Here is a 27,744-nt window from a genome sequence, read left to right as displayed (position 1 = left end):
CTGCCTCTTTTTTATTGTTTTACAAAAAATACTGTCCACATTTGTGGACATTTGTTCAGTAACAAGCAATTTCATACCTAAGTCACAGGCGGGTTGATTTAGAATATGTCGCTCTACAGGTAATTGAAATGGCCTTCCGTCATTTATTTGAATTGTACAAAATATTTTCTTGGTTGGACAAAAATGGACAAAAAATGTACAAAATTCTAAGATAGTTAAAATTCGAATTTGGACATGTCGTGCTTCAACTAAATGGACTCACCTGTGATTGGCCAAATTACGGCGTGCAGATAATACAGTTGTATATAACAGATAACAAGTAAAACACCTTATTGGTTGTCATTTTCGTGTGTTGCAACACCGCCATCGCTATCTTCACTGGTAGAGTTACTGAGACATTATCCACAAAATCTGGATCATTATCTGAATCATCGACATCTGAACCGTGAAGCAAATTTAGAACTTCTTGTGTGGTTAGCTCTCCTAAGAATGAAAAGAACGAAACCATTGAATATATGGTTGCAATATTGGTTACATTAATGATTTGCACAAATAATAAAAACTAGTGTAGTTACAAATTTTTCTACATTTTTAATAATGAAAATGAAATAATGCTAATAATAGAACATTATATCTTTCAATGCATTTAGACCGTGTTTCGTTTCTAACATGTACAATTTTATAACAAAACAAACCTAAAAATATACGTGAAACATAGAGAAACAATTATCAAATATAAAACCAGTGTTCACAATTGTAGACATTAAAAAATTTCTCATCACTTTTTGTTCTTTAGAGATAAAGCAAAGCTAATAATGGGCAACCAATCTCTGAACCTTTCTAAAAACCTTGATTGTAGTAATAATATATATGGGCGAAAATGATACGTAGTTTTAAGACTTAAAAAAGTCTGTGTTCCACCAGCACCTGCAATCTTTTTAGCAATTCGAGAGCGGCTACCGCTTGTAATTAAGCTTACCAGAAAGAAATCTATTTGGTGTTCAGACATCCGTGTGTACGCCAGGAATTAATCGAGCAGATTTAACGAAACGATCGGGAAAAATATATCAATTTGTGTCCACAAATGTGGACATAGGGACCGAAGAGGTTAAGTATAAATAACATATTTATGAAAGATCAAGTGTGAAAGGTACAGTACTTTATGATTAAGTGAGAATTATCTTCCATTTCTGGAAATACATTGCAAAGATATAAACACTACTCAAATTAGTTATTATGAGTGTAATATTTTATAAAGATATTCACTCTTATTATCGTGCCATCAGTTGTAGCTCAGAATACTTATTAAATAAACGGAACCAAATGGGGATGAAACTGATACACAACACGGTACTTAACTGTAAAATTGTGGTTGAATTTAAATAAAATTAAAATGTCTCTAATTTGAAAAATGACTAGTTGTGGAAACAGTAAGGAAGAGAAAGGATGTAATTAAGAAATAGGAATGAGCACTAGCCTGATAATTCCAACGAGGCTTGCGTCGTCTTGGTCATCTAGAACGATGAAGGGTTTGCCCTGGAGGAAGCTGGATGTTCTGAAATCAGCCAATATATATATTTCTTCATGTTGGGAAAGTACACTGTTTTTACTAACATATCATTGGTTTTTAGAATAACCAGAATGAGATGATCCCAATGCTGACTATGACGAGCATTAAAAACTTTATAACGCAAAGAAGTAGGTACTGCAATTAACAATTTTATACCTTGAGAAGTTTTCTGTTTTCTGTACAAAATTCCATCTTTAATAGTAAAATATACTGCTTGGCGTTCTATTTTAGGATTTTTATCTTCTTTCTGTTTCAACCAAGAAAAAATATCTTTAAAAACGGATCTTGACACTGTTCTGTTGCCAGATTTGGTTCATCTAAAATTGAAAATGAATTTGTGTTCTGAGTAAACAAAATTTTCGGATCTTTTTGGATCTTTCTCTCATCTTCCAAATCTCTAGAGGGGGTAGAAATGGCATCTGCCTCTATGTTACTAAAGCCATTAATGTGTGAAATAGTAAAATTATACGATTCAATTTCACTCAACCATCTGGAAATTTTACTTACATTCTTTGTTTGCTTCTAACTATGACAATCTGTCTTCAAATAAAAATGACGTCACATAAGAAAATACCTAAATGAACGTAAAGAATATAACAATGCTAATAATTCAAGCTTATATGGGTGCAATTTTCTCTCACTAGGAGACGTTGAACGACTACAATAACTAATGGGTACTAGATTTGTGTCTTCAGGTGAATTTTGAGGTTGTTTGATTAATCCAGAAAGAGCGACCTTGCTGGCATCAAAATAGAGAAACTGAGGATAATCAGGCTTGTATCTCATAAACATGGTGCTGAAATGATGGCTTGCTTGATATTATTGAATGCCGTCTTCTGTGCTTCCTTCCAGCGAAAAGGGGCGTCCTTTTTAACAAATAAAGTAATGCTTCTGCCAATTGACTGAAATTAGGTAAATATGAACGAACAAAAGAAGACAATCCTAAAAAAAACTTTTGATCTGATTCTTTGTTTTGGGACGTTGATAGTTGGAAATTGAGTTAATTATTCGTTTCGAAATAGACAAACCATCTTTACCAACAGTGTGACCTAAAGCATCTAATGAAAAATATCCCAATTTTGTTTTTGCTGAGGAGAGCTTTAAACAAATTTCTTTTATTCTTTGAAGCAACATACGAGTTAACTGCACAATTTCATCAAAACTATCACTAGACCAAAAATAATCGTCAACATAGGCAAATATTTTATCTTGTGGAAGACCTTCTAAGGTGAGTTTCACTAATCTATTCATGCCACTAGTAGATGTCTTAACACCCCGAGGCAGAAAATTAAAATGGCACGATCCGACGCCCGGAATCGAAAAAGCTGTAATGCTCCAATTACATAATATTAAAGAATGCTCCAAAAACATCGCTAGAACATAAATATTTGCGTCCTGCCAAATTAGTCATAATATCCTGGATAGGAGGAACCGGAAAACTGTCTGGAACCATTTTTTATTTATGTATCTCCCATCTTCTATAAATCGATATTGGCCTTTCGTCTTTTTAACAAGCATTACCGGAGAACTATATGGACTAATATTAGGCTCTATGATCTTACTTTTTAATAAAATATTTACTTGTTTTTCGATCTCATCCCGTAGATGATATGGGATTACAAATTGGGGTCAATTGATCGGAATACTGTCTACTAATTCAATTTTATGCTTGTATCCTTTAGCACGACCATAATCAGATTTATTCCAAGAAAAACTAGAATAAATTCCTCTACTAAGTCATATAATTGCTGTTGTTGATGTGCCAACAATTGAGGGTTAACATTTACACGATATTTATCATAACCTTCAGGAAAAAAATGTTTCTACTGCATTGACTTGATGAACCTTATTGTTAGTGCTATTTTGTTTCTTGGAGTTGGCATCACTGATGACATATTTGGCTAAACCCAAAACAACATCTTTTTTCAAGTAAAGTTTACTTTAGGGGGATTAATCACAGAAATTACTGGATGAATTTCGTCTACAACTGATTTACGCACAAAAATGTCTGCCTGCGTCTATTAACTCATTAGGAACAAGTAAATTGCTCGTACCTGCAAGATTATTTACTTTTTTCAACGTAACCTAAACACTTGAATTTGGAGGCAAAACAACAGAGCGAGCCACTAAAACTTGAGGTTTATATAATTTCGCTATATGGTTAGAAATTTCTTCAAAAGATACGTAAGGCGGCAATCAAACTCTTGGAGGAATACCAAATTTAACGAAACTAGAAGAATTCTTATTGTGATCAATCATCGCACGTTGATTTTTCAAAAAATATTGGTCAATTATACTATTATACGGAAAATCTTCATACACTCTAAAAGGATGTGTAAAATACTGCCCTTCTAATTTATTTTTCACTAATGCGATTTGATCACTTTCTTGAGAATTTCCAGTGACAGGACGAATAAAAGTCGTTCCTTTGAGTATTTTATGCCTATTACTTAAACTATTACCAGAAATTATGTTAATAGTGCTGCCTAAATCCAATACAAATGAATGCGGCTTATTATCAATATATACTTTAACATGAGGAAAATTAGCTTCATATTGAATAGGTACATAATAATTTCTAACATTATTACACATATTACTGTCTACTTCATTCCTATTATTCGACTTAACATTTTCATTTACATTGACTGCATTGACAAAAGCAAGAGGCTGTGGATGAGCGGAGGAAGTGAAGGATACATGAATTGGTTTTCTTCGCTCCAAACGCGAACTCTCATAAGATTGTATACACAGCGATTTTCCTTTGTGTGCGTGAGAAACTTTAACAAGCACAGTTCGTTGCACGAGATCTTGTAACTGGACTTTGATATCTTCTAACTGAGCTATCAAGGTATTTTTTCTTCACTCTGACTTACACTTTCATTTACGTTCTGAGTATTAACATCTAAAGCATTTTGTTTTTGCTGTATAGCATTATTACCAACAGGATGTATATTGTATTTGTCTGTTATTGCCAAGGACTTCGATCGCTGACTACGCATGCTGACAAGAAAATTAACTATTTCCTCTAAACCTAAGGACTTTACTAGCTCAATAACAGATTTATATGATTTTCTTACGACTACGAATAGAACGAAGGCAATAAACCCATCTATTATCAAGTTAATTTGTTCGGTCAACGGCGTCTTCAGATCGTACTCGAGTATTAATTTCCACTTATGAAAAATGTAATCTAAAACAGGTTCAGAATCTGACTGTTCCTTATTTCTGATTTCTTGCTCTAAAACTTGCGAAACTATATTATCTTCATAAGCCTCTATTAATTTCTTCTTAATCTGAACATACATTAGATTATCATATTCTGCGGTTGATTGTAAAGCCAACAAGAAGGCGCGAGCTCCATTTTCTAAACAATATGGCAACAAATGACGTTTCTGTACATCGCGTAGGTTATGAAGGACAGGAAAATCCAAAAAATGACTAAAAAATGACAGAACTGACTGTTCAATTTGCCAGAAAATTTGGGGGGTTTTACTAAACGTTCTAAGCCAGAAGATATAGCACTAGTATTCTCCATTATATCTATTTTCAAAGTCACACTTATAATAAATATCTTGCACTACTATATATATATTCAACACCAAAATTTAAATAACACTTCTTATATACTAACAGAAAGAAAAACAAAATATAATAACTTGGCAAAATTTTCTCTTCTCACCCACTTAATCAATCAACAAAGAAACAATAAAACAAAAATTACTCTAACTGATCAAATGCACAAACGTAAGCTAAAAGTAACTCTACTCAATTTCTCTCAGCAAAAAACTATAAATTACACTGTACTGATTACTCCCATCGTTATTATCTTTTAAAACATCTAAAGTACCTGAATTATCTATCGAAACTGTTAACTATCGAAAAATATTAAAAATTTGGAATCATTAGAATGGCGTAAGCCTCATAGCATTTCCATCATGTACCGGTGAGTACATGTAAAATATTTGAAAATTTGGGATCTTAAAGCATCTACCATTATGTCCTGGTGGGCTAATGTAAATATTGGGATCCTTAAGCATCTCCTACCATGCCAGTGGGCATGTATAAAATATTTGAAAATTTGGGATATTACAACATCTACCACCATGTGTCGGTGCTGTGCCATCAGTTGTAGTTCAGAATACTTATTAAATGAAGGCAACCAAATGGGGATGAAACTGATGCACAACACGGTACTTAACTGTAAAATTGTGGTTGAATTTAAATAAAATTCCAATGTTTCTAATTTTAAAAAATGACTAGTTGTGGAAACAGGTGAGAAAAAGTAAGGATGTAATTAAGAAATAGGAATAGGCACTAGCCTGATAATTCCAACGAGGCAGGCGTCATCGTGGTCATGTGGAACGATGAAGGGTTTGCCCTGGAGGAACCTGGATGTTCTGAAATCAGCTAACAACTGGAACTCAATCCTGTTGGACTGTTAGGGGCGTCGAACTCTCTCTATTATACTTCTCTGCGGTAATGCGTCTTTGGGCTGTCCTCTTACACCTTCATTCCACTAGTCTCAACTAACAAACCCAAAAGAGTCTGCGGCGATGAACAGGCAGAATGATATTCTTTAGACATGGAGTTGGTCGTCCTTCAATGGTGAGATCTGTTTTTCTCCTATGATTCTGCGCCTTCCTCAACTGTGTGTCGAATACCCCTTGCTGTTGTGTCCCCCTTGGTCTTGTGTCGCTGTAGAGTGATGACTTTGGAGTTCAAAGAATCGGGAAATATCAGGCTATGCTTGAAGGTATGCGGAAAGGCAATGAAGAAACTAGTCGTGTTTATTAACAAATATGCGTTTAGAAAGGCTGTGTGAGAATGTACAATCTTCATCAAAGTTTTCTTCCGATGAATTTTCAAGAGTTCATGATTCTGTCGTTGATAATGCAATTTAATAAAATAATTGAATTTAGCGAATTAAGAGTTTACACAATTATTACATGGTCACTTCACATCTACTACACAGTTACTTCACATTATCAAACTCTGGGAGAGCAACTTGTGGACTAAATGTTGAAAATACACCTAAAATGAAGACTATAAACAAAGGAAAGAAAATCAATCAAATCTTAATTGTAGGAAATCACCTATTCATTCTGAGTTTCTATCTAACCTAATAGAGGAGGGTTTTTAATAATATTATCCATGTTTTGTCACGGAAACTTCATATCGTTAGAGCAGAAGTAGCTCTCTTAAATCAAAGAATGCATTCCTATCTAAGGAAGAGCACGAAGTGTTACTCTAACTTCAAATTGATACTATGCTCAATCGACTTTCATATGTGAAACAATTGCGCAAACAGATAAATCCTCGATTAGAAGCGTGCTTGAATTAAGAACGTTAAAAGTTAAAAATTGAACAGATTTTGCAGGAAGTTTGAAGTAACTATTTCTTCACATAGACGCTTCATTTTTGGTATTGGGGGTGTTCTTGGGTGACCAGCACAGTGATGAGGTCAAAACATGAGTAATTTGCAAGATAAGGGCACTTATTGGGGAGGGGTGAAGGGTAATGGCGTGTTACAACTTGCCTGATATTTGGGATACGGGGTCGATAAACTAATAAAACGAATTTGCTATTCCTATTCGACTGTATTGTCTTTCAAACATCCCATTCCTGTGTAGCCATCTTTAAATTGAAGAATGATATTTGCCTCCGAAGCGCTTTGCCAGACGTGTGAAAGTCAAAGAAGAATGTCACGTTATTCATAATTAATCTTGTGTTAATCCTTATTATGATCTTATTACCTTCTGTAGGAAGGAGTGAGACGGATATTTTTCAAGAGGCTCTGTCATCGATGTATTGTTTTGTCTAGATCAGCTGTCCAGCAAAAAGTTTGCATCTTGCGCACTACAACATATTATCATATGTGGAAAACAAAAATAAATTTATTGTTAAAATGTAGTAAAACCAAATAAATTAATACATACGCCTGTACTCACAGTAAATAAAAATATCAGTTTATACCACTGGCATATCCTTTGTAGTCAATCGCGCGGAATTGTCGCTTCAAATACATGGCGAAGCGATAGAGCGGCAAGCCGCGGAACTATCCTGAGTGGTACCCCGTACCCTGTCGGCCTACGCGTATGAAATGCGAAAGACAGTGCTTCAATACTAAGATGGGCCGAAGAAAACTATTTTTTTTAAGTTTGATTGGCCAGGTTGCGGGAAAGTTGCCTCGTGTTAGTGGCAGTCAACACACAAAATTTGGATTCGTTTTTAGGTAAACCCCTTCCTTTGTCTCATGGGACTTGAATATTTTTATAGCTGCGACGATGCAACCCGCACAACACTACGCAGAAAGTTGTATTGACCAGCTATAACTTTTGGTTTTTTTCACACTGAAGCATTCTGAGGCTGGAAATAAAATGCAAAATAAAATTGAGATGCAATCTTGTTCCTATGTGGTTAAAAATTATAATCAATTAGACGAAGAAATTGTTGATGTTTTCAAATACAGTATGAATATAGGTCATGAAAAAATTCTTGATAAACCTTCCCTTGCAGCTGTTAGCTCGTCGTGGCACATACGCACTGAAACTCCCCCGCACCCACCACGTGGAGGTGGCTGCAAATGAGTTCCACCCGTCCACCCACTTGCTTCCGTTTTTTGGCTCATTTACATTTGATAGTCCTGCTTTGAATCGAACTTCTGCATTTTTTCGTAGAGGTTCTAATTTTGCCCTGATAAAGCTCTCTCTTCGACCCGCTCCACACACTAATGTTGACGCTTCTGTAACTAATTTTATCATTCTTTTCACCGCTTACGTATGGCAGGGAAAACATCTAATTTCCTCAGAAGCTGTAACGGTCGTTCTAATATTTTCTTCTATCTCGCTCGAAGAAAGTTCTCTTGTTAATATTGGCTTGGTGACGTCCGATGAGAAGCAATAGATTATCTCATGATATTTACTTGCGTCTAAGTTTACTTTCGGAACAAAAAATTCACGTAGACTTGATCGTTTTCTCTGTCGACACTTTTTTTTCTTCTCCATCGTAAAGCTCGGATGTCCTGGTTCCTGTTAGTGATCATGACCAACAACAACTTTTCCGGATGGGCAAAGTAAGCATTGGAGCTAATCACAATATACAGTATTCTTAATTCCTCTGGAAGAAACGATGCAGATCGAGCGAGTAGCCGTGAGTGTCGTGTCCCGTTGCTGAGAGAAGAATTTCGCTTTATTTCAAACCAAACTTGTACAAATACTTTGCTGACATACTGTACAAGTCAACGAAGTGCTTCATCGGGATTTTCGGTGCAAATATATAATCGTAGAATACGAGAAGCTGTCAACCATTGGGACATGACAATTGGTCCAGGCTTTTCCTTCAGAACGTCTGGTGGACACAAACCTTCTGAAACTGCTGGGCAAATGTTCAAAGCCTGATCGTTACTGAAATCTTTTATTACCATTTTGTCAGGTCAGACCGGCAGCGAAAGACCCAGGCCGCCGGACTGCGTATAAAATTATAATATGTCCGACGTCTTATAAAACAATGCTTTACATATTATTATTATAGTCGTGTAGGTAAATATATATTTTCTACTATTGCCCAGCCGATTTCAAAATTACTTGATATCATATTACTTGATTAAAATTTTCTTTATAATATAAATAGGTCTAAAAGAAATTTTTCACTATATACGCCAAAAAAGCTGCAATGTAAGGTTGACAACATATTTTTCACGCTATATATGAACATGAATTAAAACATAAAAATACAATTTTTCGTCTAATTGTTCATAATTTTTAAGCACATAGGAACAATATCGCATCTCTTTTATTTTGCGTTTTATCTTCAGCCTCAGAATGCTTCAATGTGAAAAACAACCAAAAGTTATAGCTTGGCAGCACAATTTTCTTCGTAGTGTTGTGAGGGTTGCATAGTCGCAGCTGTAAAATTATTCAAGTCGCAGAGGCAAACTACCACTAACACGAGGCAACATTTCCGCAATACGGCCAATCGAAAATCAAAACTAAAATAGCTGTGCAGCACAATAGTCTTCATAGTGTCGTGCGGGTTGCTTAGTTGCAGGTATAAACATATACAAGTTAAATGAGGCAAAGGAAGGGTTGATAGAAAAAATCCAAATTTTGTGTGTTGACTACCACTATCAAGAGGCAACCTTTTCACAACCGGAAATGGATATTTAAAAAAATTCGGCCCAGTATTCAATACACCATGGCTTGTCATATTTTTTTTTTTTTTTTTTTTTTAGTTTTCGGTGAATTGAAACGAGGATTATGGGATAATATTAGCCAAACTTCAGGGAATATTTAAAGATATTCAGCGATAAAATAAGTCGAAAAATTAACAAAAAAAAAAAATGTTTATCAGGAATGTGCGCTCAAAGCCTTGAACAAGGTGGCTCTTTTTCTGAAGAAAACCAATGTTTGCATACATCGTCGCTAGCCAATGTTTTGTCCCCATTTATCACCGAATATTGTAAAATATCGCCTGAAATTTGGTCAATATTGTCTGACAATCGCCATTAAAATCCTTTTGAAAGATAAAAAAGGTAGTGATGAGTTATTGGAACACCGTATTCCACAGTGCATAAACAGAGGCCGACTGGGTTCGGAGTCCCGTTCACGTAAGTTCAGCGGCCAACTGTTTCAGAGACAAATGCCATTGCTCAATTTGAAGGTAGCCACACAGGAAAGTGATATTTGAATGACAATACAGTCGAATAGGGGTGTCAAATACATTTTATCAGCCTATCGACCGGATGTGACAAACAGAAGACAATTTGCAACTTGTAAGACGCTATTACTCTTCACCCCCCTAATAAGTGACCTTACCTTGCGAAATTCATACGTTTCGACCTCACCGATATGCTGTGCACCCCAGGAAACTTCCCGATACCGAAAATGAAGCGTGTATCTCCAAAATAGTTCCTTCAAACTTTTTGCAAAATCTGTTCAATTTTGAAATTTTAACGCTTGTAATTCGAAAACACTTCCGATCGGGCATTTCTGCGTTTGCGTAATTGTTTCATATGTAAAATCGAGTCAATTGAGCATGGTATTGATGCGAAGCCAGAGTAACACCTCTTAACTTTCCCTAGTAAGACAATTACTACTAGAGAAATATATACCAAATTGAAGAAGCTCAGCGTTTAAATATTAGTGAAATTGTACCTATAAAAATAAACAATGAACAATATAGATTCATGAACGTTAAATTGGCAATAACTAATTACTCAAGTTTAATGCATAATGTCTTTCGTGTAATTCATAACGGACTTCAAGACGATGCCACTTATCTTGATTTTTCTGAGGTTTTTGGCAAGTTGCTTCTCTATTCACTTCTAAAAGAATTACAGAAATACGATTTATCGTATTGTATTATTAATTGGCTTTCCTCATATTTGTCTACAGAAAACTTTATGTAAGATATAAAGGATATGTTTGTTTTATTTATAATATTATTTCAGGTATATTTCTGGGCTCCAATTTGAATACACTGTAGTTTGTTTTGTTCTTTAATGATACCTCAACATATAAACTGTATATTGGTTGTATGCTGTGGATAGTAAAACCTTTCTCTCGAATGTTTCAACTCAGGATCATGTAATTGTACAGAGCAATGTTAATACTATAATACATTGGTACGAAATGAATTTTATCTATATAAATTACTTCGTTTTGTAATCTTCGATTCTTTTTGTTATCTTTTTCTAATTTTTCTTTTTTCTTTTCTGACAGGTGCGTATAAATTTAAAAGAATTTGCTCCCGTTTGTTTTTTAAAACGATTTTTAAGTTACTTATTTGATTGCAATTTATATTATATTTATAAATTCTACATGAATGCGGCTTATATAACCGATGTATATACCATTCTTTATCACATTTTGAATAATATTTTGTATATTTATATTTGCATTATAATTAGTATGACGTTATTATTGTATATTTATAATGTATTCTGTCATGTAGTTTTCCTTTTTATTTTCATTCTTGGAGCACACGTTTCTTTACAAACTTATGGTGATAAATGAAAGCTTTCGATATTATTATTATTGATGGTAGAAATAGTGAAATAGTAGTAAAGATGGGAGGTGAAATGCTTTATGTTCTTCTTTAAGTTATTAATGATTCTTTATGTTTCCGGTTTTCAGTACAAGAAGAATAATCAAATTATGCCAAAATAATAAAGAAACACTAATTAATTAAAATGTTTTTTAAATCTTTTTCAGATATATAACTATTAAAATGAAGAAGTATATGCTAATAAACATGGTAATTTTAGCAATGTCAAATATTGCTCTAACAGAAGGCAACATTAATTGGATTCTTCCTGAGAAAGAACCAAATTCTCAACTGTTTGATTGTGTCTCATACATTATATGTAGGGAAGAAAATTATCCAAGAACTTTAGCAGTTTATGTACAGAATACAACTCCACTCAATATGATCATAGGAAACTATAGTGGCACTGTATCAGTTATTAATTCTCGTTTGCCAGATGTACGAAAGGTATCAAAGCTGAAGGTTTCTGAATTAACCGAGGACTCAACACTTTTCTTGCTCTTTTTGAACAGAAGCGATGAATTTTTGGAAGTAATTAATAAACTAAAATTCTTCTACTTTAGTTCTAGAAGTAAGTTCATACTTGTTATTGATAAAGATAATAATCCACCAAATGAGGCTGCTTACATTTCGTACAGTGCGTTTCTACAAGATATATTCAACATAATTGTTATTATAGTAGACGATATGACTTCGTTGGAAACCATCAACATATATACATATTTTCCGTTTTCAGAAACTCACTGTAACTCCGTCGGCAGAGCAATACTTATAGATCAATGGCACAACGGTCACATGTTGAAGAGATCAGATTTATTTCCGAATAAAATTAGAAACTTACATTCATGTATATTGAAAGGCTCAACAGCCACTTTAGCTCCTTCAGTTGTACTGGAAAACAGTACCAACGGCACTGTTATCGCTAGAGGCCCAACTCCAAAAATACTTACTGCGATTGCAACGAAGATGAATTTTACTTGGGAACTAATCAAAAGAATTAATAGAGATGATCATGGCCGGGTCTACCCTAACGGAACTTGCACAAATGATTTCGCACGAATATTATCAGGAGAGTTCGAGGGAAGTTTCAGAGGTCAGACTCCATCATCAAACTATTACAAATATTTTCATCCAATAATGACGGGAGATTTCTACAACGTAGTATGGGTCGTACCTCAACCTCCTATATACCCAAAATGGATGAGCATATTTTTTCCTTTTCAGCTTGCATGTTGGATTCTAGTCTTATTTGCTTATGGTGTCGTTATTATTTACACAAAATTCGTGAAAGCTTGTGTTAAGACAAATATGAATTTAATATTTCGTTGCACTTTCATATATAACTTGGCAATATTCTTAGGTATTTCTGTACCACAGCCACCTCGTATACCTCTGTTGAGACTAATTTTTCTAATCTGGGTTTTTGGTTCTTTCATTTTGAATTACTGCTACCAGGCATCTCTTTTTGGGTTTGTGACCAAACCAAAACATCACCCGCCGATTAATACAATGAATGATCTTCTACAGTCAGGTATTCCATTTGGTGGTATTGCAAAACATCGAAGATTTTTCAGTGATCTTTCTGATTACCTCATGGAAAATATTCTAAGCAAGTGGAAGGATTTTAGTTCTTGGATTGTTTTAACAGAAACAGTAGTAAATCTTTCTAGAGACAAAAACTGTGGAATTGTTTGCTATGACAGTGTTGTCGATTACTTGATGTATACAAACTCCTTGTTTGACTCAAATGGTAAACCTTTGGTTCGTAAAGTCAAACAGAGTATTGCATCCTTGCCTAGTATTTATCTTTTACGAAAAAGTTCTCCTTACATAACACCTTTCAATGAAGTAATTCAACAATGTGTTGAAAACGGGTTGCGTGAAAAATGGTTAACTGATTTCTTTTATGATATTCGCATAAGGAAACAATATCCTATTCATAATAAAAGTAAAAGTACAATAGTGATTTCTCTTATGGATTTAATGGGTGCTTTTGTTTTGCTTATGTCAGGATTATGTGTCAGTAGTGTGGCATTCATATTAGAACTTGCTCTTACAAGTATTATTCAGCTTAAACAACATAAATAAGTGTGTGCTACTCCATGATATAATTGAAAGGTTATGAGCTAATGAACCTTGAAAAGAACGCTTGAGTGTTACTATGAGAAAATATATATTTGGTAAGTTGTTACAAAGATTATTTGAAAAGTGCATTAATATATGATATAATGAAATTGTGTACGTGTGATTATAATGTACAAAAAGACTGCGTTCACAAAATATCTTAACACCTTATCAAGTTTCGGTCTTCAAGTAACATGAGAAACGTGTTTATTATGAGCCGTGTGTAAAATATATAGATTTCATTCTACGGGTATTTCTATAGTTTATAACGGAATCTATAGCTACAACTAAAGTTTTACATGTAACCAAGTCATGAAATGGTGTAGAAATAGAAGGAAAGTGCATTTGTGAGAAATATATGTATCAGGGCCGGCGCGAAGGGGGGGGGGGGGTCGAGCCATGCCACCGCCCAGGGCGGCACGTCTAGTGGGCGGCAAAATTTGAAAAAGAAAATAATACTCTTAAAATATAAGGCTTCGTAATAGTCCCACATGGAAAAATAAAATTGTGTTCCCTGAGAATGTAATTAAACTTACTTCACTTACATTCGAGATAAGGCTCACTCAGGAAATTCGGAGCATTCTCCCTCATTTCCAATTATCAAACTACTAGCCACAGGTATCTCGTTCAAGATTTCCCTTGCAGCGGCGTAGATAAGATTTTCAGCTAGGGCGGATAAGATTGTCAAGTGCCTTTTATATTTTTTCTATTCAGCAATATTCTAACGCTCCACTCCAAGTACGCAAAATGTACACTCCCATTTGAGACAGGCCGTTCTAGCCTATAGCACTTAGAGACATTTAGGTTCTAGCAGCGAGTTTTTAACCAATTTACAAATTGTTAATTATCGTATCTTATCAACAATGTTATATATATATATATATATATATATATATATATATATATATATATATATATATATATATATATATATATATATATATATATATATATATAATGTTTTTTTATATCTAAGCAATACAGGTTTGACAGCGTCATGGCCGAACACATTAAAAGAACAATGGGAGGACAAAATAAATACCACCAATAGTAAGGAAAAGATATCCAAATAATTTTTATTCCAATTCTTAGGAAGTAAATTGAAAGTAAAATACTGTTTATGTTAAGAGCTGCAACATATTATATTATAATGCTAGACAATAAATACACCAGATATTTCTGGTACAGAGCAAAGGATCGTTCGTTTTGTACAAATTACATACAGTAATGAAGAATGGCTTGTAAAAATTTGTGAACACTTTCTTGGTTTCGTACCAGGAAAAGACATCACTGGTCTAGAACTGACAGAAGTAATAATTAAACAGCTAAAAGAAATGAACTTCTATCGAAGACATGAAGGGCCAAAGATGTGACAATAGTTCCAATATGAAAAGCAAAAATAAATTCCCAAGCCTTCTATGTTCCTTTACTAAGCTTTGTCGTTAACGATGCGGTCACAACATCTTAGTTCACCGTTTTATTTTTTTGTATAGTATAAAAAAAGTTTATGACTTTTTTGCGTCAGTTCAACGTTGGGAACATGTTAAAGGAACATATTAGCAGCCTCACTTTAAAACCATTCAGCACCACAAGATGGGAGAGCCGAGTTGATGCTCTGACTCCACTTAGATATCAAATAGAGGTTTATGATACATTAGTTTAAATAAGTATCGACAATAGAATAGATAGAATGATCGCCCATGATGCTCTGTGTATAGCAAACCCGCTGCGTGGCTTTACTTACTTTTGCTCACTCGTTATCTGGTATGACTTTTCACTCCACATAAACATAGTAAACAAAAGTATCCATGTGTTGGGTGCAGTCGCGTTTCTTCAAAATATATCTAAGTACTTTGGGAGAAGCAGAAATTATGCAAAGTTCAACTTTACTTAGTTGATGCGATGGAGTTGGTATCAGCATTAGATATGGGTGACCCACGGATAGGTAATGCAGTGCAAGCTCGAAGTCGAAAGATGAAGAGACGCTTTCAGTACGAGTCAGAGGATGAAGCTATTGAAGATCCGCATAACAAAATACAAGATCGATTTTTATTACAAACTTCTAGACGTGATTGTGTAAGCTTTAAGAGAAAGGTTTGAGCAACTTAAACATCACTGCGAGTATTTCGATTTTCTTTACGATATAAGTAATCTGAACGATATGCCACCTGAACTTTTGTCTGAAAAGTGCCTGCATTTTAATACGCGAAGAATCAAAAGATATTAACCCCAATAATTTGAAAGACGAACTGAAACTATTAACCGCTATAATTAAGCCTAAAAGTTCACCAAAAGAGACTAAAATTAGGTCTAATTAAGGAATATGACTTTACTCCCTATGTCAGTGTTGCAGTTATGATTTTGTTTACCTTACCAGTAATCGTGGCAAATTGAGAAAGAAATTTTTCGAAACTTACTCTAAGCTTATTAAAAACTATCTACGTTCTTCCATATCTCAAACACGTTTAATCTAGTGATAGTTAATCACGTTTGGTCTAGTTAAACAATCACGTTAGGTCTAGTGATATCAATGGAACATTAATTGGCTGAAACATTGGACTACGTGAAAGAGATAAAGGAATTTGCTCATACCAAAGCAAGAAAAGATTTTAAAATTAAAGTATGTTAAATTTGTGTACTTGTATTGTGTTTTAGTACATAATAAGTCTTAAACTAATTACTTACTTTTGCCGTAATATTTGATTCACTATATTATCTTTTTGCCCCATACTATATTGGAAACACCTTTTGATATAAAATAAACTTAAAAATTAAAATTCTTAGTCGGATTAAAGCATATATTTTAAAAAAAATCTCCATGCCTTGCTGTATATCACGTACAGCGAAATCGAGCATACTGAATATTGTGACATGTATGGGGTCGTTTAAATATTACGTAAGCACTCGAGAGAGTTAGTTCAATTTTTTTTTATTTTTCGTTTTCATATATGTTTTTAAATATGGTATCTTACTTTTCTTAATACCTGAACGTTTTCTGTCAAAATAAGGTTTGCGGATTAAAGGGGCGGCATTTGAAAGTACCGCCCAGGCGTCAAAACTACTAGCGCCGGCCCTGAATGTATCTATTGATTTGGTATGGTATTATAACAATCAAAACTTTCCATTTTGTGTTCAGGTAAAACTTTGTACAACTATAAACGAATGTTTTGAAATAAATTCATGATTCACTATGTAGTTTTCTAAATATGTAGTGAGATTACTTTTGTACCTTTTATTTTTTGCGTGCATTATTCGAGCATATCAGTAAATAAGCCCTAAAATTCTGACATTTTACACATGAGATTTCTAAATACAGAATGATATCTATTTAATACGATCTATTAAATTTCATGTGTATTGCCGAAATTTTTTAAAGTTAATATTAAATATATTAAGGAGAATATGCGACGGAATTTAGTTTCTTATCATAACGAAAAGAAATATTTATTTTTAGAAACTCTATTATACTTGATTAAAACGAGGAAAATAATTACTCCACTACATTATTAAAATTTATAACAACAAAAAGTCCAAGCATATACTAATCTATGGATCTTACTCAGCTCAATAAAGTGATACACGACAGTGTGGAAAGATCATGGTAGTGTTCAAGAAAATGGACAGGAAACACCTCATTTGCATACGTAAAAATTAATACTATACAAAAAGCATGCCAATTATTGATATAAAACTGACATTGAGTAAACACTTATTAAGCTCTTGGTTAAGACTCTAGCAAGACGAAAAATATGGTTAGTGAAGTGTTAACTAAAATTAACATACCTCTAAAATTCTAGATTTTGGTTAAAAAAGACATTGTCCAAACATACAAATGGTATAGTTGATATATCATGTCGAACTGAAAGTTCACGTGTAATTTTTGAACAAGGAGAACAAAATTGTGCTAAAACTTATATCGTTTGTTGGCATTTCTAATTGACAGTATTTTTATTTTGCTAGAATAAATTGATAACAGCATATGTAGTGAAATAAACTGTTAGCTATCAGATTGTAACTTGACCTTAGATAACAATAACACACATTCACTTTACGCACATACTACTTCTAATGCTTAATTGTAGATTTAGTTTATAATCAGGTATGAATAGTTTGTACATACTTATTGATTAACAATACAGGATCACATTATATATTCAGAGTGTGTTAATTTACACGGCTGCCAACGCTTGGTGGGTGAAAATACTCATAGAAACAAGAAAAATACCAGTAAACATATGCTCAGAATCGGTTAGTCTCAGAGTTATAGGCTATCGATAACTACTAGCCATTGAGCTGAAACGATGCGAAATTCCCTTAGACTTGTGATTTGCTCTATCCAAAAATGCATCATTCAGAATCTTCTAGTGGCGGCACAAGGGACTTTGATACAAGAAGTGAGGAATTCTGGGATATTAAATTTGGATAGATGTGTCTTATTCATGACGTAGGGAACGAATTACCAGCAAATAACAAAAAATCGTTGATAGAGCATCAATTTCTTGATCGGAATCAAAAAGGGGAGGTTTTTGAATGTGTTTTGCGTAGTTTTGGCTTCTACGTGAGACTGTAAAAGTAGGCAGTTATATTGACAGCACATTCGCTGGCTAATTGCTGATGGTATATTCCAAAAAAATCCGGCAAGATAGCACATAGAAACATAAGGCAATTGCAGCCCCAAAGGCTAGTAGGCATGAAATAAAGACCATTCAGATTGTCCTGTTCTACACCACACGATACATTTAATAAATCTTTTGCTGGTTGTGTTGCAAAAGAATATAATGTGGAATTTAAAATCCAGATATAAAGTGTGTCTTCTGAACATGTTCGTCCTTGTAAATATTGCCTCTTCAATCAACAAGACCACACTTCGAAATTCCAATACAGCAATAATTTGCTGTAGAAGCCATTGCCAAAATGCATGAGGATGCGGAATATCTTCCTTCGATAGACACTGCATCCTGTACAGCTTGAACTTGTGCGTCTCTTAATCCTTGCAGATGCACTGAACATCGATGTTGTGAGTGTATAGCGAATGGTCTATAGCATGTATTAGTATCAGCACGTGCCGCTATCACAGCAAGTAAATGCTCTTCAAGCTGAACCATATGCACTACACGTGGCTATTATGAGCCACTGGAACTGCTAAAACAGATCTCATCTCTCTCGTAGCTGAACATTAAGTGAAAAAATGGCGAATGACTGTACTCTACCACTCGGGAACAGTTCCTTGTACAAGTGCTTCGTTTCCGGCTGTTATCTCTATATCTCTTTCCATAAACGAGATGCATTTCTGTGAGATCAGAAGTAGAGTATTCCGCCATCCTGACTATTATAAATTTTCGTATTTTACAAAAGGAGATCCAGAGATGTGCCATACTGTCACAATTAATGAGTATTCACTGGTGAACTGTCGTGCCACTTTTCTCACAAATTGTCCGTTACCAAGAAAGAGGGAGAAGTGGTACATAGTGAGTCAGTGGTAGAGCTTTCACGTCAACTTTCACTCCCAGATCAAGTGAATTTGCAGTGGGAGAATGTCGTGTGCGTGTAATTTTGAGAGCGATACTCTTATTTTCTCGCTCGTCGTCATTGCACTAATTTTCTTCAGAGTAATATATATCACAAATATATATCTGTCTCTCTTAAACCACATGGCATGATTGTCAAACATTAAACTAAAGAATTTCTTTTTTTTTTTCGTCTTATCAATTACATCCATTCCGTTTTATAATCATGTAACAACGCACAACAAATCAACAACCTTTCGTAATTTTATTTAGATCAAATATCTATGTTTCGTCAGCAAACTTTTTTTACTTACTGAAACATTGTTCAATACATCATGAATAGGACTGGTCAACTGTCGTGCCACTTTTCTCACAAATTGTCCGTTACCAAGAAAGAGGGAGAAGTGGTACATAGTGAGTCAGTGGTAGAGCTTTCACGTCAACTTTCACTCCCAGATCAAGTGAATTTGCAGTGGGAGAATGTCGTGTGCGTGTAATTTTGAGAGCGATACTCTTATTTTCTCGCTCGTCGTCATTGCACTAATTTTCTTCAGAGTAATATATATCACAAATATATATCTGTCTCTCTTAAACCACATGGCATGATTGTCAAACATTAAACTAAAGAATTTCTTTTTTTTTTTGTCTTATCAATTACATCCATTCCGTTTTATAATCATGTAACAACGCACAACAAATCAACAACCTTTCGTAATTTTATTTAGATCAAATATCTATGTTTCGTCAGCAAACTTTTTTTACTTACTGAAACATTGTTCAATACATCATGAATAGGACCTACCTATCCTAATATAATATTTAAGAATCCCTCACTTCCTGTAGAGGAGTCTTTTGCACTGCCACGAGAAGTGTCTGAATCATGCATTTTTTGATGAATAGACCATAAGTCTCAGACGATAACATGGCCTCAGCTCAATGGCTAGGATTTTTTGGTGATATCCCCAGAAGTTCATTTTCCTATACTTTCGGCAGCCCTGTAACTTCTGAACTCATTTTTTACTTTTCACTTTTTTTAAATAATACTTGACAGAATTGATAAACCAGTGAGTTTAAACAGCCACTATGTAGTTGATCCTCAGCATAGAACAATAGCGTTTGTATACATATTCGTTAAGTTCACTACTTAGCTTAAAATACATATATATAAATACGAGATAGTGAAATTTTGAAGGTATAAAACTAATTTGGAACAAGAAATGTGAACAGTAGCGTAGCCAGGATGTGTGTTTGGGGGGGGCAGTTGCTCTTATAGGTACATATAGAAAAATTACAAAAAAATATATAAACATAAAACTGTATAAAAATTACAAACATCAAAGTACCAACGTACATTGTCGGACCTCTTTGGGGATGCTCGGCCCCTCTGGATGCCCTTTCCCTACGACACTGAATGTGAATTACATTCAACTGTAACTTTTATGCATAGATAAGGTGACTATGTTTGTCATACTCGTAATAGCACCAGGTTAACAGTATTGCATGCTATAATAGTTAATTTACTTCAAATGACACTACATCAGATTATTATAAATCTATGTGTGAAATAAAACCTCACAATATCACCTTTATTATTCCGAATATTAAACCAAGGACTCTACAATAATACAAACATCCAAATTTTGGAGACATTTACAGTGGTAATAACAGAAGTGGTGCAGATGGGGTAAATATAACGCGCGCGTGAAAAATCCGGTCAGATAAAGTAAAGAGGAAAAATTTAAACCAGCCTGGGGCGCGGGTCATCTGAAGATTCTTGTGTACGATATCTCAGCTCAATCCCCCAACAACCCTTACTTTTTATTGGTTCAATCAGTATCAAATTCCACCAACCTTCAATTGAATATAACGTGCAATTAAATTGGCTGAAATAAAATAACACATACATACATACATATAATCTCAGAAATAATCACTCAAGAATCTTCTTTTATAATTTTTATTGACTTCCAAAAAGGGATAACAAGAAATAATTCGTCGAAAAGTATAACAAGTACAAAAATGTAATGAATGTATCTAAATGCTACGTGGACCTTCAAAATTTCAAACTTTAGATAGCTTTTCTTTTTCTTTACTTTCAGATATATCGAACCTTCTATAGTTTCAAAGCTATCTAAGGACACAATGATTTACGCAACTCTCAAAAGTTACTGATATAAGAAATCTGATGGAGGGGTTCCTCCACCTAACTTACTTTAATCTTTATGAAATTTATCTTCCTTTTAATTTCTTTCTCTTTTTAGAAATTCAATTTAGATTAGATTCCTATCAATTATAAATCAAAAGTTACAAGTGGTCACGTCACGTACTCATACTAATATAACACTAGGTTTGATCCCGTCAAAGTTTCAACATTTATTTCAATTTTCATCTTCTCATGCTAATAAATAATTTAGTATTTCCAGGCAACAAAATGATCTCCTCTTCCTTCGACTGCTGCAAAAATTCGTTCTTAAGGATCGAGCTGAGATTTTATCGAAACGGCTGAGTAATTTAAATGCGGTCTATATAATTTCGTACTTAACAAACTACGGAAGTGTAACCCGATTATAGGAAGCAGTCTAAGAGACGACCAACACATCTGAGAAAAACATCCCCTAACATTGACAAGGGTTACAGGGAAGTACAAAAATTAAACTGGTTCTTACCTTGCAATGATGGTCAAATACCTTTCCTTACCAAACTGCTCCTCGTCGTCTCTCTCCTTTGGACGGAATAGTGACCATCGATTTAACTCCTACTCAAACCACTTCATTCACCAGAAAGAACAATAGAAAAGACAGAAGACGATATCCTCTAAAAAGAAGTAATAACATAGCCAGGAAAGACGAAATAAAGTGGAGTGATCGATTTTTCATCGATCTTTCTACAAACAAACGATCTGGTAATTGGCGCGATAATCCAAAAATCATTCACTTTCTATAATTTCCTTTTCTGTTCCAGAATCAATTATTCGTATTGAGATTAAACTAAATTCCTTGACATTTAATGACTCCACTTTCCTGCCCCACTTTGCGACATTCACGAGAATCTATCGAATCACACTTTTTAAAATAATTTTGTTCTGATATATTCGTTACTGATAATTATATAACTTGGTCTCCTTTATATGACTAAGCAAAGGTAAAATGAAATACCTAACACACCGAAAGAGCAAACTCGTGGTCGTGCAGTGAATCCACGCTTCCTCATGGTCACATAAACCTAAACCAGACATCCACACACCGTGGCAATGCCGTTCGTAACTCACCGGCTAGGAATCCGCTTCGCTCCAAGAAAAGAAGAGAACAGTGTTGCCGTCTGGAAATACAATTTACATTTTTTTCACCTTTTTCTTACAATTCTTTCTAATCGTCGAAGTTTTAACTTTTACTTCTTGTTCAAAAAAAAAAAAAATAAAATAAAATAAAATAAAATAAAATAAAATAATAAAATAAAAAAATAAATAAAAATTAAAAAAAATAAATAAATAAAAAGAATGTTACAACATTTTTCTTTCTTTTGTGACATTAAAGAGGATAAGTTGTTTTTATTTGCTTCTATATTTGTAATAAAAGTCGTCTTGACGATTCTCTTCCAAATCCAGGATTCAGTGGCGGCTTTTCTTACATAATTCATACCCAAAGTAGTTTAGTGTCTTGTATTATGGTCATCATACATCATATTCAGAATGAATAGGAACTAAGTTACAAAAGATTAAAACTTTTCTTTTTCCAAAAGACTTTGTTTCGGATGTCGTCTTAGATAAATACATCGCCTAATCACGTAAGTAGTTTTCACCGTATGTAAAGATCATAATTCTCGTTCATAGCTATCTGATATATGAAACCGTCCTAGAGATATTGTAAATACTGCTAAAGTTTGCAGAACAGTTAAAAATTATGCACATTCAACAATTTTGTTGGAATTATACCTACCAATAATATTATTTTAATTGCGTAGAAGCAAAGTAAATTAACAATCGTTTACACATTTTCCACAAAAATGTCATTTGGAGCATTCTTTTCCATTTTTTTAACTGGTTCATACTAGATTTGTTATCTTATATAAGGGGCATTCCATGTGAAATCAACCAATGAAATCACAAAATTTGACCTGATAATCACAGATTTTTGCAACAGTGGGAGATGAAAAAATCCCAAATATTATCTCTCTCCTCCTGCAAATGTTCCCATACAGGGTTTCCAAAAATTGCGAAAAAGAGCATTTTTCAGTTACAGTCATTATTAGAAATTATCATAAAATGGTTAATATACGGACTAGAGACGTGGAACAAAAACCATTGGAAAGCTTAAAGAGTGCTCTACAAGTTGTACTATATTAAAGAGTCTGTAAAGTAAGAAAGTAATACTTCAAAAATTAAAATTAAAATTTGAATTTTGAATTTTGCACAGAAATTTCCTTGTGACTGTTCAAAATTGTCCAGAATGTAGTCTCATATGTGTACTAAAACATCACAAAGTTGCATTTTGGGCACTCAATGGGATCCAATTCAAAATTCAACATACACCAAACATTGCAAGATATTGACCATGTGAATATCTGTGTTCAGATAGATAACCATTTGCGTGTAGCTATTTATCTGCAGCATCAAAGAAATTTATATTCAACTTCATTTGTTTTTTGAAGTATTCATTTGAATTGACACAATTATCCAGTTTTCAGTTATTTAGGGAGATATTACGTTCCCAAACAATAGTCAATACAGGTCATTATTTTTGTTAGTAAGTATGCATGTTTCTAAATTTATATTGGCTATATTGGTACATGATATTTGCATTCCTTTGTTTCAGGATTGCTGTTACAGAACTTACTATGGAAGAGAGGGATATATATTCCTTGCTTTCACAATATTTGTATCAAATGTGTTATGAAACACAGTGACACTGTTCACAATCACTTCACATACTTTCAGCAAAAACAATTAGTCAATAAATTATTTTCCCCATTTGAGTTTTACACTTCCACATGTCTGTAACAGTAATCCTGAAACAAAGGAATGAAAATAACTTGTATTAATGTAGGCAATATAAATTCAGAAATATCCATACTGACTAACAAGAATAATGATCTGTATTGATTGTTCGGAAACGTAATATTTCTCTAAATAACTCGAAAGCTGGATAACTGTGTCAATTCAAATGAATACTTTAAAAAATCAATGAAGTTGAATATAAATTCCTTTGATGGTGCAGATAAATAGCTACACGCAAATGGTTATCGATCAAAACACAGATATTCACATGGTCTGTGTCTTCAAGCTAAAGCAAACCATTTTTTACATTTACTGTAATTTATTGTTTCTATGTATCTCTTTGCCAAAATTCTCAGTAAAACGACTTTTTGAACGCACTGTACAACACTTAAAATATAGGAGTCAGCTTCCGAGTCCAAATTTGCCTGCTGTGGAATTGTCAAGAGTTCATTTCTGTTAGCCTTTCAACTAGAGGGTCATTGTGGCCCCGTTTATGGTATAAGCATTTTTGACATATTTTAGAAGATTTATTTTAAGAGAAAAATATATGAATATATTCTTTCTTTTGTCGCTTAATGATTGACCTTACTTCTGAGTCGCGTATCGCAATTAACAAATTTACTCTATAATTGTGTCCCAGTCGATAACATAGTATATTATATACGTACACCCAACTTTGTATTTAGACCTTTAATTATAGTGCTCCTTTTCCAGTCCTCAGAGCGAAGAAGTATACTTATTAAAACTATATTACTTGAGTGTTAACGTTGATGCCACACTTGATAACTATGAATGAAAAAATATTACAAACTGAATATTGTTCTTTTATCAATCCAATCATGAATACCGAAGTAAAGAGATATTTTGAAATTGTTTTCGTATCCAATGATATATAATTTGCTGTTATATAACCTTGAAGTTAAATGAGCTGTATTGTAGCACCATTGTGCCCACATTCAAGTAAAGAGTTTTCGCTTAAGAACAGCATGACCAAGGTCCTATTTCAAGAAGTCAGAAGATTTGCCTTATTTCAAATGTTTCATGGCAGAAAAGTAGAGAAGGATTTGCCGCACAAAAAAATAAAAAAATATATATTTATGTTTGTGTTAGTATGGCAGGTAAATATCCTTGTTATGTAATGTTAAGCCAGTTTTAATACGTAATTCTAAAGAAAATCAATGTAAAGAGTATGGACCTAGTTTGCTTGAGATCCACTTTTTCTTAATATGTAGATCGTATAATATTATGACAAACATTTTATGTTGAAAAAAAATAAAAAATTTTACAAAGTAATTATTTATTATAAATGTATTGTGATTAAGAAGTAATTTCGAGAAACAAATCTCACTGAAAGCGTACGCCATATCCACTCCGGACGCTGTTTCCACTTCTAACCTCACAAACAGATGGACAGTGGGGAAGAGCGACACTTCCTTGGAAGACTAACTTTAGTTTTTCTTATATTTATAGTTTGTAAGTAAATAAATGCTACTATATGAGAAATTACAGTATTTTCCGTAACATGCCTTGTACAAATAAAAGCTTTTGAAGTACATTGAAAAATTGGCGTACTTTAATGTGATTTTAGCATCTGAACAATCTTCCGACAAAACACTTGTATTTCTGAAAACAAGAAATGGCTAAATCCTTTCCTTCGTTAACAATGTAAGAAGTCGTTCTTAAATCAACGACAGAAACTTTCAAAAAAACACAGCAATCACAGTTAAATAAAATTGATGCCTGCTTTTGAGAAATTAATACCCAAATCAGTTTACGTACAATAGTTTCTCGCAAAATCATTGATATGTCACGTTCCTACTTAGAAAAAACATGAAATAATTATGTATCCAACGTTGCAACTTCGTCTTAATCGAGACCTAATACCTTCTGGGCTCTTATTAATTCAAGGAGAAATAAAACTAGTATAGGCCCACCCAAGAAAGCCAAGCATGCTGGAATCACTGTTACTGGCGAATACAGAACTCAATCATTCAATGATTATTTTTTACTGAAATTTATCCACCCAGATTGATACCTAATCCTCTTCCTACTCTTGAAGCTGTATGTTCGCATTCCCTATCTCCAATTTCTACTACGCCCGCTAAAGTCAAGTCACTCCTGTCAGCACCTGCACCTGATCATCCTGCTCTTGAACCTGACAATATTTATACAATCTTCCTTCGTCATACAGTCGAGTTAATTGCTTACTCTTTGGCTCTTCTATTTAATAGATGTTTTACAGATCTTTTCCCCCAACTTTGGAAACAGGCTAATATTCTAATCAGTAAATCTGGAACTAAATGTGATGTATGTTCATTTAGACAGATTTTTTTCTTTCTCCGTTGTCAATTATTTGTGAAGAAATCATTGACAGACTTTACAAGTTCACAGCCCCTTATTTGAACATCGCACAGCATGGCTTCCTGCAACAGGAATCAAGCCTCATCAACCTATCACAATTTCTTATTCATGCTATAAAACTGAGTTTCAGAAACTTCTCAATTGGATGTAATATACATACATTTCTCATAAGTTTTCGATAAAGTTGACATCCATCGGCTTCTTCCCAAGCTATCCAACAGATTTAATCTTCATGACAAATTCCTGTCTGGGATTATCTTGCCAATCGTATGCAACTTGTTGTTCTGACATATGCATCATCCTAATGCGTCCCAGTTCTTTCTGGGGTTCCCGAGGGCAGTTTCATCGAGGACTGCTCTTATTTCTTCACAGGGATGTTCGTCCTTCTTTATCTTATTTATCATCTACGAACATTATTCTCTTTGCTTTAGATGTTAAAATTTTCCATTGAACTTCTTCCATAGACGATGCCCTACGACTGCAAAAAATTCTCGCTAAAGTTACAGATTGCTCTTGCGACTTGGAATGCAAAACTGAACCCTCGACAATCTTTCTCTCTTAGTATTTCTTTGAAGAAAAATAACATTTATCACAGATATTGTATTACTAAAAGTCCTATCAAAGTAGTTGCAACACATAAAAACCTAGAGATATTAATCGATGAGAAACTTAACATTTACTGATCAAATCACTGTTACTGTGAAGTGTGCTATCAGAATACTGGGTATTCTTTAGAGATTAAATGAAATTTCCGATTTCAAGTCACTCAGCATTATCTTCAAAGCTTTAGTATCTCCTGAAACTGAATACTGCTCACCAATATGGAATATGGTTTCTGCTTCTGGAAGGCCTTGGATTCCATCGCGGTAGAACTTGATGGGCCATAAAGTGAAGAAAGTATCAAGTACATTTTGCACCTCTACTAGGGATTTGAATTGGCGTCCTTTAAGGTGATTGTCCAAAGAATGGAACAGGTGATAATCGGACGGGGCAATGTCCGGGAAGTATGGCGAATGCAAAAATAATTCCCATCCATGGAGTAGAATGGTGTCCCGGGTCATCCTCGCCACAGGGGGCTTAGCGTTGTCTTGTGTCAGGAGGATCTCTTTGCGATTCAGAAATGCTGACTCCAGAGTTCTGAG

The 27,744-nt window shown here is 34.1% G+C and overlaps 1 long non-coding RNA gene across 1 annotated transcript; it reads right to left on the bottom strand.

Annotated features, from left to right (window-relative positions):
* Nucleotides 1–1,476: 1,476 nt before the first annotated feature.
* On the bottom strand, nt 1,477–22,481 carry LOC145693971 (uncharacterized). Its single transcript, XR_014132864.1, has 3 exons — nt 22,404–22,481; nt 21,915–22,062; nt 1,477–1,555 (listed from the first exon to the last, which is right to left on the bottom strand). It is a non-coding gene; the product is annotated as an uncharacterized LOC145693971 (long non-coding RNA).
* Between the last annotated feature and the right edge of the window lie 5,263 nt (nt 22,482–27,744).

This window comes from Thermobia domestica, chromosome 9, assembly GCF_964235325.1.
Source record: "Thermobia domestica chromosome 9, izTheDome1.hap1.1, whole genome shotgun sequence".
Classification (NCBI taxonomy): Eukaryota; Metazoa; Arthropoda; class Insecta; order Zygentoma; family Lepismatidae; genus Thermobia; species Thermobia domestica.
This window is presented reverse-complemented; position numbering and strand designations above follow the sequence as displayed.